This window comes from Melanerpes formicivorus, unplaced genomic scaffold (assembly GCF_026170545.1).
Source record: "Melanerpes formicivorus ecotype bairdi unplaced genomic scaffold, bMelFor1.0.p_v2 SCAF_53, whole genome shotgun sequence".
Taxonomy (NCBI): domain Eukaryota; kingdom Metazoa; phylum Chordata; class Aves; order Piciformes; family Picidae; genus Melanerpes; species Melanerpes formicivorus.
Window position 1 is genome coordinate 3,129,733 of NW_027142405.1, and position 13,556 is coordinate 3,143,288.

At 42.8% G+C, this 13,556-nt stretch overlaps 1 long non-coding RNA gene across 8 annotated transcripts in view; it reads left to right on the forward strand.

Moving 5' to 3' along the window:
- LOC137452436 (uncharacterized) overlaps positions 1 to 13,556 on the forward strand; it is a 160,396-nt gene that overhangs the window by 44,448 nt on the left and 102,392 nt on the right. For all 8 annotated transcript variants that reach the window (XR_010990082.1, XR_010990085.1, XR_010990086.1 and 5 more), the window contains one exon: positions 11,437 to 11,551. This is a non-coding gene — a long non-coding RNA (uncharacterized lncRNA). The remainder of the gene's footprint in view (positions 1 to 11,436; positions 11,552 to 13,556) is intronic.

The window sequence follows — 13,556 nt, forward strand, 5'->3', positions numbered from 1 at the left end:
AACAACAAAAAGGAAAGCGAATCTTCAATAACCTCTGATTTACAGTCTTCTAATTATCTACCCAGCTCAGTAGGAGAGGAACAACATATTTGTCCTTCCTACAACAAATATTCCTTATAAGTCTAAAAATAATTCCAGAAAAAAATAAAAAGCCTTTAATGATCTAAAGGAAGAGATAGATGCAGATTAATCACAGTAATTATTATTTAGCTATAGATTATCTGCATAGACATAGGACACAGCTATTTTGTCACTGCAGCCTCACTGAAAAAAAACCTCTTTCATTCAAGTTACAAGACTGAGTATCGGTTCCATGTTATTTTTCCATGAACACAGGGCTCCATGTATTATTTGTGAGGCTCCTAATTTTTAATTACCCCAAATTAAAACAATGGGATGATATATGGAGAGCGAAACCAAGCATATGTTAAAAATGTCTAAACAGTTTTACCTGGGAAAATGAACAGAAACATAAATTGCTTGTAGTGCATATTTAAAAATTCAATAGCAAGCTGAAATTATCATTTGCATTAATGTATTCTGAAATATGAATTATTAAGTGATTCACACTGGCGCAACAAAAGCCAGTTTGGAGAACCCGGCTTTAGCCTGAAGCATTCCACAGCAGCCTTATCTTCCCAGTCCCCTCTAAATAGTGCTAAATATATAAAGGAGATTCTTCTAATTGGAAAGATGTATACACAACACCTGGATGAAAAAAATAAAGCACCCACCTCCATATTTCCAAGTGGCTTTAAAAAACAAACCCTCTCAAACACAAGAAATTCAAGTACTGCTGTTCAAGTCCCCTGTCTCTTTTACTCCTTCCTTTTTTACCGCCCTTTGTATTTTGCACTCCTGTAATTTATTTATTTTTGACTCTGCTTTAATCCCACCCTTCACTTAATTTTGTTTTTCTTTTATTCATCCCTTCATCCTTTGAATATAGTTCCATTGTTTAGAGGTCAAGGCAACAATCTGCCAGAGGGAAACATGGCAAGAGCCCATGCCTAGGCTGCTGGGGGAGCTGCCAAGGCACAGAGGTGGGTATGTGGAGCTGACCCCAGGCAGTGAGATTCCCCCTGAGGAGCCCTGGGTGGTGGGGTCAGGAGTTTCTCCATGTAGGGGGGCAAGAGAACTGCCTTTCTTCTCTACGCAGCAGTGGGGGAAGCCAGAGGGAGTGAGGAGGATGGGAAGCTGAGGAAGAGAATTGTAAACAGAAACACTATTCAGTGCTTCATCCAGCAAAATCTTAAATTCACAGAGTAATATTTGTTCCTCTGCATTGTGTACAAAAGAAGCCTCCTCAGTGGCATCACAGTCTCAGGCTGTGCCAAGGGGGGTTCAGGTTGGATGTTAGGAAGAAGTTCTATACAGAGAGAGTGATTGCCCATTGGAATGGGCTGCCCAAGGAGGTGGTGGAGTTGCCATCATTGGAGGTGTTCAGGAGGAGACTTGATGGGGTGCTTGGTGCCATGGGTTAGTTGTTTGAGTGGGTTGGATGGGTTGATGGGTTGGACACAATGATCTTGAAGGTCTCTTCCAACCTGGTTTGGTTTATTCTAACTAAAGGAAGTTTATTTTCTGGGACTGGGGCTTGGACTTCATAATTCATAATGCCTTCATAGGGCACTATTTCCCCCCGCCTTGGAGGAAAAGAGATCCTGATGGATAGCAAGACAGAGAAGTGCTTGTTGAAGAAGGACAGCCTGGTGATGGAAAACCAGCTCTAAATCACTCTTGTCCTTGTCTTGACCTGTCCTTCTGATGTCCTGAAGGTCAAGCAATGAGTTTATGGAAGAAACAAAGTTAGCAGCCTGTATTCCTAGTGCTCTGCTTTCACTGTACAGCTCGATTTCCCAGAGCATTTTGGCCAATCAAGACTAAGACACTGCTTCTCCAAACTGTTTGTCAGTCTTCAATGCCAGATCTGTGATGTGTGTTACACAGCCCAAGCCTGCAGACTTCCTCCTGCACTAAGACACAAAGCTCAGCATTTCTGAAATTTGATTTCTCTTCATGCCACCTGATTACAGTTATACTCTGACTCACTGTTTCCATTTCTCTTATGTATTAGTAGAAAGGGGGAAAAAATATTGGGGGAAAAAATATCTCTGTAACATTATTTCAATAAAGATTCATTTCATATGCAAAGTGTTACACTGCTCTGGGAAAAGTGACACCAAAGGACTTCTGTGTAATTATGGCTGTGTGTTGTGCATATTCAAACACACACACACACAGAGCACCTGATGAGCTATGCTAATGCAGAGACAAAAAGTGGATGTGACGTCTAACCAACACAATAAACACAGGTCAAAAAATGAGTGGCCATGGGATCATTAGGAGCACAGTTATGCACAGATAGCTTTACATGGACAGCAATATTGCTAGTCCAGTGTCTTATCACCACAGGAGCATCCTTAGGAACACTGGTGCCCAGGAATATTTTTATCCTATTCTCCACTCATTAGAAACATGTATAAACCTTGAAGCTGAAGAGTTTCTTTTGTCAAATCTGTTAACCTGGTTAGATATTTTTGTTATCTCAGTAGATATCAGGTCCTTTAAAAAAAATAATCTCCTATGTTATTGGCCCCCGAGAGATCTCCTGGAGCAGTGAATAGATTAGTTACATGCATGCATAAGAAATCATCTGTTTTCCATTAGATTTGAATTTTCCACTTTCTTATGTTCTCATTTCCTTTTGTACCAGAGTCCCATTGTGCTCACTGGGAGAGGAGTAGAAAGGGCAGGAGCTACAAAACAGGTACATGCTCATACAAACTTCCCATGTTTCTGCCTAGGAGATCCCAGCCCCAAGTGATGCTTTAAAGCTTTCCCAATGAGGCCCCGTGTGAGTTGACCCAGGGCAACTGGACATCGCTCAACGAAAGTAGAGATCCAAGTTTGTGGAGATTGCTCCACATTTGCCAGGAAGTGCTGACAGATGAAATGCAAGTGAGGTATCTACTGTGGCCCACACTTCAGACATCCATCTCACACTTTTCTGTTTTTCATGAGATGTGGGCCCTAGTCTGAATAAACATGGGTAGGTGACTGACTCCACCAATCCCTGAAGTATTCCTGGGTAAATGCACTGCCCCCTGAAGAGGTGCTGGTGGGCTAGAGTGGCCAGATCCCCACAATTCTCCATATAGGACAGAACTGAGTTCACTCAAGCCATCCCATGCCTCATGTTTACTTGTATCAAACTGTGTCTGTGGAAATGGGTACTTCACCAGGAAACCCTAGGGGCTGAGCACCCTGCTTCATATTCTCTTTTGGCAAGATTTCAATTCCCCTACTGTCCCAGAATGGACAGGGTGGAAGAAGCCTCTTTTGGGCATCCTATAGCTGGATCCCAGGACCTCTCCCTTCACATCTATCTGAGGAGCCTTGTGAACCAAGGCAGCAAGTGCTGCCTGGGCCTCTTCTTGGAGTCAGCTTGCTCCCACCTGCCAAGCTCAGCCGGGCAGCGGTGAGTAAAGGGCCACATTTGCCCATTTCTCCACATTGTTTCACGTTCAGTGAAAAACAAAGCTGTCAGTAATTAACAAAACATGAGATATTTGAGAAACCAGATTTGCCAAGCTGCTATTTTAGCAAATCATAATGGTGTCACTGCCAAAATCATCACTTCTCTTCTCCCCTCTGCCCGCCCCCAACTCTGGAATCAGTGGTGCGCTGTGAAATTGAAAAACTCTGCATGCAGGAAGAAAGTGAGGTTCAAAGAGAGATGTGGTTCTCAGTTTGTTGCAGTACCCATGCAGAACATGCTATCAACAAATTAATGTCACTGTTTAAAAAAGTCTCATGTCATTGGATTTTTCTTGCTGTCTGAGTAACAATAAGCAAGCTGGCCCTAATCAAATAAAGCATGCACCCACCAAAGAGTTTTGTGAAGAAAAAAACAACAAAACCAACATAAAAACATTTTCTTCCTTTAAATGCAAGGAAATAGAGGCTACCAGAGTGCTAGTAATTCATACAATCTTGTTTGTTGGCCAGGAGTAAAGTACACAGCTCCAAGTGCCCAGTACAGCACATTAGCAGCGGGACTGCAATGTGGTCCCCTTCAATGGATGAGCTTTTTTGCAGGGCAGGCTCCCAACAGCAGAAGTTATTAGAGGTCTGATTCTGCACCATGCTTTAGTGTTATAGAATAGAATAGAATAGAATAGAATAGAATAGAATAGAATAGAATAGAATAGAATAGAATAGAATAGAATAGAATAGACCAGACCAGGTTGGAAAAGACCTTTGAGATCATTGAGTCCAACCTATCATCCAACACTATCTAGTCAACTAAACCATGGCACCAAGCACTCCCAGTCTCTTCCTAAACACCTTCAGTGATGGTGACTCCACCACCTTCCTGGGCAGCACGTTCCAATGGCCAATCACTCTTTGTATGACGAATTTCCTCCTAACCTCCAGCCTAAACCTCCCCTGGTGCAGCTTGAGACTGTGTCCTCTTGTTTTGGTGCTGGCTGCCTGGGAGAAGAGACCAACCTGCGCCTGACTACAACCTCCCTTCAGGTAGTTATAGACAGCACTAAGGTCTCCCCTGAGTCTCCTCTTCTCCAGGCTAAGCAACCCAGCTCCCTCAGCCTCTCCTCAATAGGGCTTGTGTTTCAAACCCCTCCCCAGCTTTGTTGCCCTTCTCTGGACATCTTCCAGGAAGTCAACATCTTTCCTAAACTGAGTGGCCTAGAACTGGACACAGTACTCAAGGTGTGGCCTGACCAGTGCTGAGTATAGGGGCAGAATGAACTCCCTGCTCCTGCTGGCCACACTGTTCCTGATACAGGCCAGGATGCCATTGGCCTTCTTGGCCACCTGGGCACTCTGCTGGCTCATGCTCAGCCTACTATCAACCAGTATTAAAGTATGCATAACTCTTGTGTCTCACAAACTGTAACTACAGTGGTCACCTTTCACCCTGTCACCAGAGTTGCATAGTATTAGCCAAAGAACAATGAATCCTGTAATCTATAAAACCTTAATGGCTAGATATCTATGTGTTTAAACAAGCTACATAGTCACCAGCCTTTAGGCTTTGTTCCAAGTTCAGCTGTGCTAGCAAACGACCTTGTGATTTCTAAGAAATTAGGCAGAAATCAGGTACTGGACAGAATGAGATTCCCTAAGAGTTTTGTTACAGGAACAAAATTGTATGAGGTCAGACATTAAATAGGGTGGAAAAAAAGCCATATTAAAAGCATGAGTCAAGACTTGTTGGAGTCGTCAGAAAAAATTTGTCTGACTTTTGTGGACACTGGATCAGACTGTGAAAGTATATTACTGTTTCTCATTTCAGTATTCAAGCTTCAGGATGTCAAAGTCAGCCTATTTGCACTGCATTTTGATTTGTTATCATTAGGGTTGCTACTATTTTTCATATAACCCCAGCTAGCAGGAGACAGCTTCTTTTAGAAGCCCTATACTAAACCTTGAGGAATTAATTTAGTACTAGGATGCTAATGTTAAACTCACTGATGTAATTGATTAGCACATCTTTGTTGACTCATGGTTGACATTTTCTAAAGTGCTTAAACAGCTGAAGAATACAAACCAATTAACAGGAATTTACATCTCTTTGGGAAAAAAAAAAAAAAAGTCGAGGCATTTTCAAAGGTGTCCAATTTGGATACCATTTTCCCCCTAGAAATGAGGGAGACTTGAGTGTCAGCTTTTTAAGACTAGTTCTGAAAATCTCACCTTGGTTCTTTCCGTGGACAGTATTTTAGTATTTTTCCCATCCCAATACCTTTATGTTAAGCACTGTCACTCACTCTTGCTCTTCTAGCAGGCATTTTTCTCCAAACACAGCAATACTGCACTGCTCATGTAAACAAGATAACTCCTCCAGTGCTGTAGCATCCCACTTCTCAACATGTAAGATGACATATATCCAGGGACTTGATGGAATTTCCCAGAGTGCTTTAGTGTCTTTCCAATTTCTCACTCTCCCCTTGCTGGTTGTTTCTTATCAAAGACAGTCCCTTAAAATTAAAATAGTCTGCCACAGGCTGTGCGTGCATATGTAGACAAAAAAGGTTCCTCTGTTATGCCTAGCAGTGACATATTGTGGCAGAGAACTTTACTGAGGATTTTTATTCCGTAGTGCTCCTTCACGGAAGCTGCAGCTATTCAATGTACCTGATGTGCTGCTAATATGGGCATTAGCTTTTACAATTACTCTGACCTCCTCCTAGAGGCACTAGCATAATTATTTCAAGCTAAACAGAACAGCTTCATGTCTTGAGGAAGCTTCTGTGCACCATTTCCAACAGTGCACATGGGAGCACCAGATCTCCTTTTAGTGTTCCTTCAAAATTGGGTCTGTCATATCTGAAGTGTCCTGGGTTAACACAGCCTGCTCTCATAAGTGAGCCCTGCCTGCCCCACATGCATATGGGAGGGAAAGTAATACAAAATCCCTAGGTTGAGATAAGGAATTTACTGAGAGATGATACACTCTTAGCAAAAACAAAAGCAGCAGCAGAAGCAGAAGTGGTAAAATGGTTTTCCTATCCCCAAGCACACAGTAGCCAGCACAGTGGAAAAGACCAACACCCCAAATGTGGAAACTGGAGGCAGCAACTGGAAAAGGAAGCCTGTGATATTAACAGTCTGAACTTCAAGCCCCATGATACTTTGCTCCAGCCAGCACTTTCATTTCAGACCTGTCATGAGGGCAGCATGGTATTGAATATCATCTGCAGATTCAACTCAGCCCATGACACTGAAGTTATTAAACAAATGATTACTTCTTCCCTTTCCTCTTCCCAGCATTAGCCCTCAAGTACAAGTTAGGTGTGTTCCAGGAGCACCTGCTGGTTGGGCATACCAAGTACTAAAGGCAGGGGAAACCCAAGGCTAGAGCAACCCATCACACATTTGATGGGTTTGATTTGATCTCTGAGCAGCTCAACAGTTACATGGCTCAAATGCCGGCCAGCACAAGCAGAAGAGTGCTCTAGGCACCTCCACAGTTATCAGGCAACTAGAGGTGGTAATGAGGTCTGTGATTTTCAAACAATGAAGTTAGACTGCTCTCAGAGATACTGTTCAGGCTGCTGCTGATCCACACCAAGATACTGCCTCTTCTAGCTCAGCCCCAGGTGTTTTTTTACCACATCCTTAGTATATCTCCAGGCATTTATACCCAATTAAGGTAAAACAAGCATGTTTAGCCTTAGCATTTTTGATAGGGTTTTTTGTTGGTTTGGATTTGGCTTCTACTTCTTCTTCTTTTTTATTTTATTTTTTAATACTTAGACTATTTTGCCCAGCTGGGGAGTGACAGTGATGCTGGCAAAATTGAAATGGAAGGGAGGAGGGAGGCAAATGCCTATGAGGAAGATAACTGATGAACAGCTGAGAACAGGCTGCATTTGGTAATCCCTTAGTCCATATCAGCTGCAGCCAAAAGTGCCGTTTTACATCTGATTACAGCCTTTGTCTTCCAAAGAGCACTGAGTCCCTTGGTGGATCTTAGCAGTTTCAAGAAATTGTCTCCTATCTGCATATCCTATGCTGCTTAAGTATACAAGTAAGATATTCCTCTCTCAGACACTCTGGAGACATGAGACAGACGATTCCAGTCTGGATCCATTCCACTCCAATTATCCACTGTTTTTTTGTAACATATTTTTTATTTAAATAAATCAAGAGGTTCCATTTAGCACATTGCATTTGTCTTGGCATACGCTTCACACATGCAGAAACTCTATATTAAGGCTTTCATACAGCCGTTAGCAAAAGAATCAGCCAAATGTATCCCTGGTGTAATTCTACTGACTTCAGTGAAGTTTCACTGGGGTATCCCTGTTCTGTTGATTTGTCCCCTTTGTTCTCATTCCAAAAGACAAAACCCAAGAAAATGTATGCTTGTATTTAGTTAATAGAATGTATTCTCTCTACATGTAAGCCCCTGCATTTTCCTTCACTGTCAGCTATGCTGCTTGCTGGTTTATAGGTATGATTCTCAAATTTATACACCGTTCTGGTTTTACAGCAAATGCTCTAACAACATAGATGTTGCAAGAACAAGCAGCAGGGAGTCAGGAAACTCTAAGGTTTAAGTCACTACTTGCCCCATGAATATAAGCCGGCAACCTTGAAGTGAGTGTGTTGGCACCAGCAAATACAAGAGCAGCAGGAGTCACTTAGGTGAGGAACTATGAGTGCCAGTCTCCAAGGATCAGTTCTTGGCCCTATTTTAATCCAAGGATTACAGCAGCAGCATCAAAGGGGTGAGAAGCAGCAAATCCTGTACTAGCATGTTGATCTGAGAGGTGGGAAGGACTTGACTTGGCTTACAATGTTTGCAGGTGATGCTAAATTGGGTGGGAGCGTTGGTCTGCTTAAGTGTAGGAAGGTTCTGCAAAGGGTTCTGGACAGGCTGGATCGACATGCTGGAGTTATTTAAATGGCATATGGACCTGGTGCTTAGGGATATAGTTTAGTGGTGACTTTGCTGGGTCAAAGGTTGGACTAGATGATCTTGAAGGTCTCTTCCAACCAAAGATATTATGTGATGATCTGCAACAGCCTCGTGCTGCGCCCGCAGTGGTGACCTACCGCTGGAGCAGCAGACACGACACGTGCAGTGTAGCTGCTGTTGCTGCATCGCACTGTGCTGCTTGTTCCTGGTGCTCTGGCCACACATCCCTGCCAGGGGATGCTGGCAAAAGGGCCCTGCTGGCTCCATCAGAGCAGCTTCCCAGTTCATATCAAGGTCTTAGTATGGAGCACTGCTCATTTTCTAGCTCTCAGAAGACTGAAAAAAACCACAGGCCTGCTTCTGGATGCCCCAAAGCATGGCTGTGGTTGAGGATAATATGTGTGCCAAAGTTCAAACATCCACCAATTCTCTGAGGTGTTAGAGTTGCTTAAAAACCTTACAAAGACAGTGTGTTTTCTTCCCGTACTCTATGCTTCAAAACTTCATTGCAAATCAAATTCCAGCAATTTTACTCTGTGTCTTTCAGGGGATATATAAAAATTAGGGCAAAATGTTGACAGAATGATGAACATTCTACAAATGCCCTGCAGGATAGAAGTATTTTAACTATGTGAGTCTCCAGAATGTGAAGTAAATGATTTCCTAGCACTGATAAGACACCGGTTCTTAATGTCCTGCTACGTAAACCTCTGTAGCATGCCACTGTCAGCTACGCTGAACCTGTGCATGCATCCTACTCAAAACTGCTATTGCAAGCAGAGGGGAAAAAACCTTCAGCTTTAGTACAAGGGGTTTTTTTTGGTGGATAGGCAAGTAATGTTTGTTCTGGCTGCAAAAGCTCTTTTAAATGTTATCTACTACAGTGCCTGTGAAAGGGCTGTGCATGAAACTTTTGACAGATGGATTACAGAGATAGATAAGAGTGGACATTTTTGTGTACTTGTAGCCTGATCAAAAATACTTATTTTTATGTCTATTAATAACTTCAAGGAATAAAATAACAGAAAAAAAAAATTCCAAACACCAGCAAAGATGCAAAAGAATCTAAGAGGACAATGAAAACAATTATACACTCATCTACTTCACCTTGAAATAAAATTCAAGTGAAGTTTTAGAAAGAATCAGCTGGGGGCTTGAGTGTCAGTCACACCAAAATACACTGCTGGTATGTAGAGCATACTTTTTTTCACATGACACTCAAGGGAGATGAGATGAAGGAAATTCACCCTTTTTGAATTTCCATGATTTTGATGACTCTGGTGGAATTGCTGCACACCTGTAGCCCAGGTGCCACTCCCCCTCACTGTTATGTTGCTCTCTGCAGGACTGCCTTACTGGTGTGGAAAATTAGGGTACACCACTAAGAGCTCTCAAAAAGCTCTCCATGATGTTATCTTATGAGTACCTTGCCCAGTGGGATGTGATACACATTCAGTCTGGCTCACAAGGGAGAGCCCACCTGAATTTGGCTAGCTAAAACTCACTCACACTGACCTGAATGCTACTTCACATCTTCATGCTTAAGAGAAGATGTTGCACTTTGAGCTGGGTGCCCCCTGCTGTGTTTACTTCCTATGTCCAGAAGTCCAGTCCAGGGGGGTGGACATAGGAAATGACGTATTTCTTACCACAATTCTTTGCACCACTATAAGATCCAGTGCGGGGTCTAGCACTTCCTCTTTCTTCCTCCTCTGTCAGCTGGTAACTGGGGGAGATGTCTCCTGGCTTTGGGCCTGGGTAGGCCCAAGGCCATGTGGGGGATGGGCAGTCTCAGATCTGGCCAGATGAGACTACCCTAGCAGTGGGGGGGGAAGAAGGAGCCCTGGGGGTCCTGCTTGTACTCTCAGGTGGGGATGGGATGTCTCTGGGTTTGTTGTCACTGCACTTCTGGCTTTCTGTAAACATTCACTGCTTTCTATTTAAACTTTCCATCACCTTTGCAATCCGTTTGTCTGAGTTGTTATTTTGCCAGTGGTGGGGAAGGGGGCTGCCTCAACCCAGCACAGAAGAGCAGGTGCTAATGGAAAAGAAATAAAGCTCATGTCATCTTCCCTGTCTCCTCACCCAAAGAGCAACAGCACCAGCGTGGTTCTCCAGAAATCTGTAAACACTGTTTAATTCCTTTTTCAGACTGTCAGAAAGATTGCAGGGTAACTGTTCTCTAAGCAGGATGCCACTTCTCCTTCTAACAAAAAGAACAACAGAACAAAACCAAAACCAACCAAAGACCAGCCAACCAACCAAGCCCCCAGGGCAGTTCTGTGCAAACAATAGGTTGGTTTTGCTTTAAATTAAAGTACTTCCATTCAGAGAAAGTCTGTTGCAATCTCCATGATGGGGTAACCTGTGGGGTTGTTTCTTATTTGAAAATGTTCATCCACTCTCAGCCATGGCAGAGCCTCCTAAGCACAGCATTGCTTAGGTGTCTGCCTGGGGTGTATGTGTGTGTGTATGTGTGTATGTGTCCTATTTTTGAGCTATTTTAACGTACGCTTCATATTCTAGTGCTTTCTGATAAGTAGAGTTTATGTCAGAATAATTGGCCTGAGGATTTTTCTTTCCAGTCCAGTACATTTTTGAGGTACAGCTACATGGGAGATAATGGAAATGCCTCTAGAGTATCTGTCTGACAAGGGAAATAGCAAGAGTAAGGAGTGAACACAAACCAGGGACCTTGTCAAAGAGTGTGCAAGTGAATCAGTCCAATCAGTCACTGTGGGTGACGTATCTGAACAAATTGAAGCTGACACAATGGTCAATTTAACTGGGGAAAGTATAATTTTGGATTAGGGCGAACACCTTTAATCTGTCAATTGTGGCAGTCTTAAACCTGTAATTGAACACGCAGCACTGCTTTACTCCAAATGTCAGTCAAAAAAATTCACCCTCCTCTGATCACTGATCAGTTTGCAGTCTTTTCTGCATTTACTTATTAGACTCCTATTTATTTCCTATTTTAGATAAAATTCTTTGTGGCACGTTAAGAAAAGTTTGATGTAATGAGTCCTTCAGAATAACACTCGGATTCACCTGATTTTCAAGCAGATGGCATTCAGGGCACAGAAAACAACAAAAGTGAGTATCACCATGTGTTTAATTTTAGCTCTCACTCCCTGAATTGCTGTTTCAACCATAAAACACTATCTTATTTTTAATCTGCTTGTGTGACTGAATAGCGCCAGCCCTGCCACTCCTGAACCTCAGTCATGCCTCTCTGGTGTAAGTCAGAGTGGGGTAATTTTTGCCCTGAAAACACTACTCCCAGAAGATTGTTTGGTTTCCAATCCAGTTTACTTGTCCCCCCTGTCCCATTCTGGGACAGGTAAGGGAATAATTTGCATAGGCATCTCACCCACAAACCTGTCTGTGAAATTGCAGGCCAAGGATACTGACTCATGGGATGCAAAGATCTCATAACAGCTTTGGGAGAAGATTTACTCCATCCCTGCCCACTTGCAGGCAGATGGTTCTATGATTTATCAAGAGAAATGTTCCATATGTTGCTCACAGTCTCTTGAGACTTCTACCCCAACATCATCTCTTCGAATGTTTAGATTAAAGCAACATGAAATGGAGAATAAAATTAGCCTGACCTTGCAATAAACAGATAACAGAATGACTCGCTGGGTGAGAGGCCCTCCAGTTCTATTCAGCATCTCAGGCAAATTCCAGATGATACTTTCCTTATCTTTGCTCATGCTGCAGGTGAGTCATGCCCAACACTAACATCTTTCTCTGAATACTGAACCTGACATTCCCTGTAGCACTTTGAAATCTAGCCCCTTTCATTTTCTGGTCATCACCGATACAGTTGTTTTAAATGTTCACAAAGCCTGTTCTGTTGCAGCTCTAGAGGCAAAGGGAGAGAGAAATTTCTTGTTATTCTTAACGGCAGTCTTGTCTTTGGGAGGCAGAGCAGAGGGAAGCACTGAAGAGAGAAGCAGATTCCCAGATTCCCATCCCCTAGTAGGAGAAAATGCAGCAAAGGATTAAAGCAGCTATGCAGACTCATTTCTTCAGCATGTGAGGTTGAAATAAACAGGGAAAGAAGCATCCCACCCTCCAGAGCTTTTCAAGAGTAAATCATGAGTAAATCATCCAAACTATTAGTTATCCATCCTCTACTCTGTCATTATTCTCTGCCTGTCAACTCCTTGTAGGGGCTGTCTGTTCCATCCCTCTTGTGTTATTATGGTTGCCATGCCCTCCTCTCAGCAGCTCCTATCAGTTATAATGAAGCAGCGAGGAGAAAACAACCCAAACACTTGGGCTCCCAAATTACCAAGAATTAAAGGAACAACAAAACTGTGTAGAGAAAAACCAAACAAAACCAACAGTGAGAATAAAAGGAAAACCAAAGAGAGAGAGTGAGGAAATTTTGCAATCTGTAGATGATTTCTGCTTCTGGGATCGCATTCATCATTAAGATTTATAGGTCAGTCCAGAGCTTAAATAGCAGATGTTTTCTCATTATTTATCTTCCTGGCTAAGACATAAGACTCCTTTTTAAGGAAATCTGCATAACACATGTAATGAAAATAGACCACATCCCAAGATCAACCCTTCTAACCTGCTCAAAAGGCTAAGCTGAAGCACCCAAAGAGGTTTCATTTCCACAAGAGGAAGAAAGGTGCTCACTAGGGTCTGATCCTGAACATTTTAAATAACAGAACTGAATTTTACCTCTTATCACAGAAACATTCATTCAGGTTGGAAAAGACCCTCAGGAGCATCAAGTCCAACTGATTACCCTACTCTACAAAGTTCAGCCCTAAACTGTATTCCAAAGCACCACATATAAATGACATTTAAACACATCCAGAGTTGGTGGCTCAACCACTCTCTGGGCAGCACATTCCAATGCCTGACCACTCTTCCTGTGAAATTTTTTTTCCTAATGTCCAGTCTAATTCTACCCAGTCTTAGCTTGAGGCCATTCCCTTTTCTTCTTTCACTAATCACCTGTAACAGGAGACCAGCACCAGCCTCTTCACAGTGTCCTTTCAGGTAGTTGTAGGGAGCAATGAGGTCTCCCCTCAGCCTCCTCTTTCCCAAATTAAACAGCCCCAGCTCCTTCAGT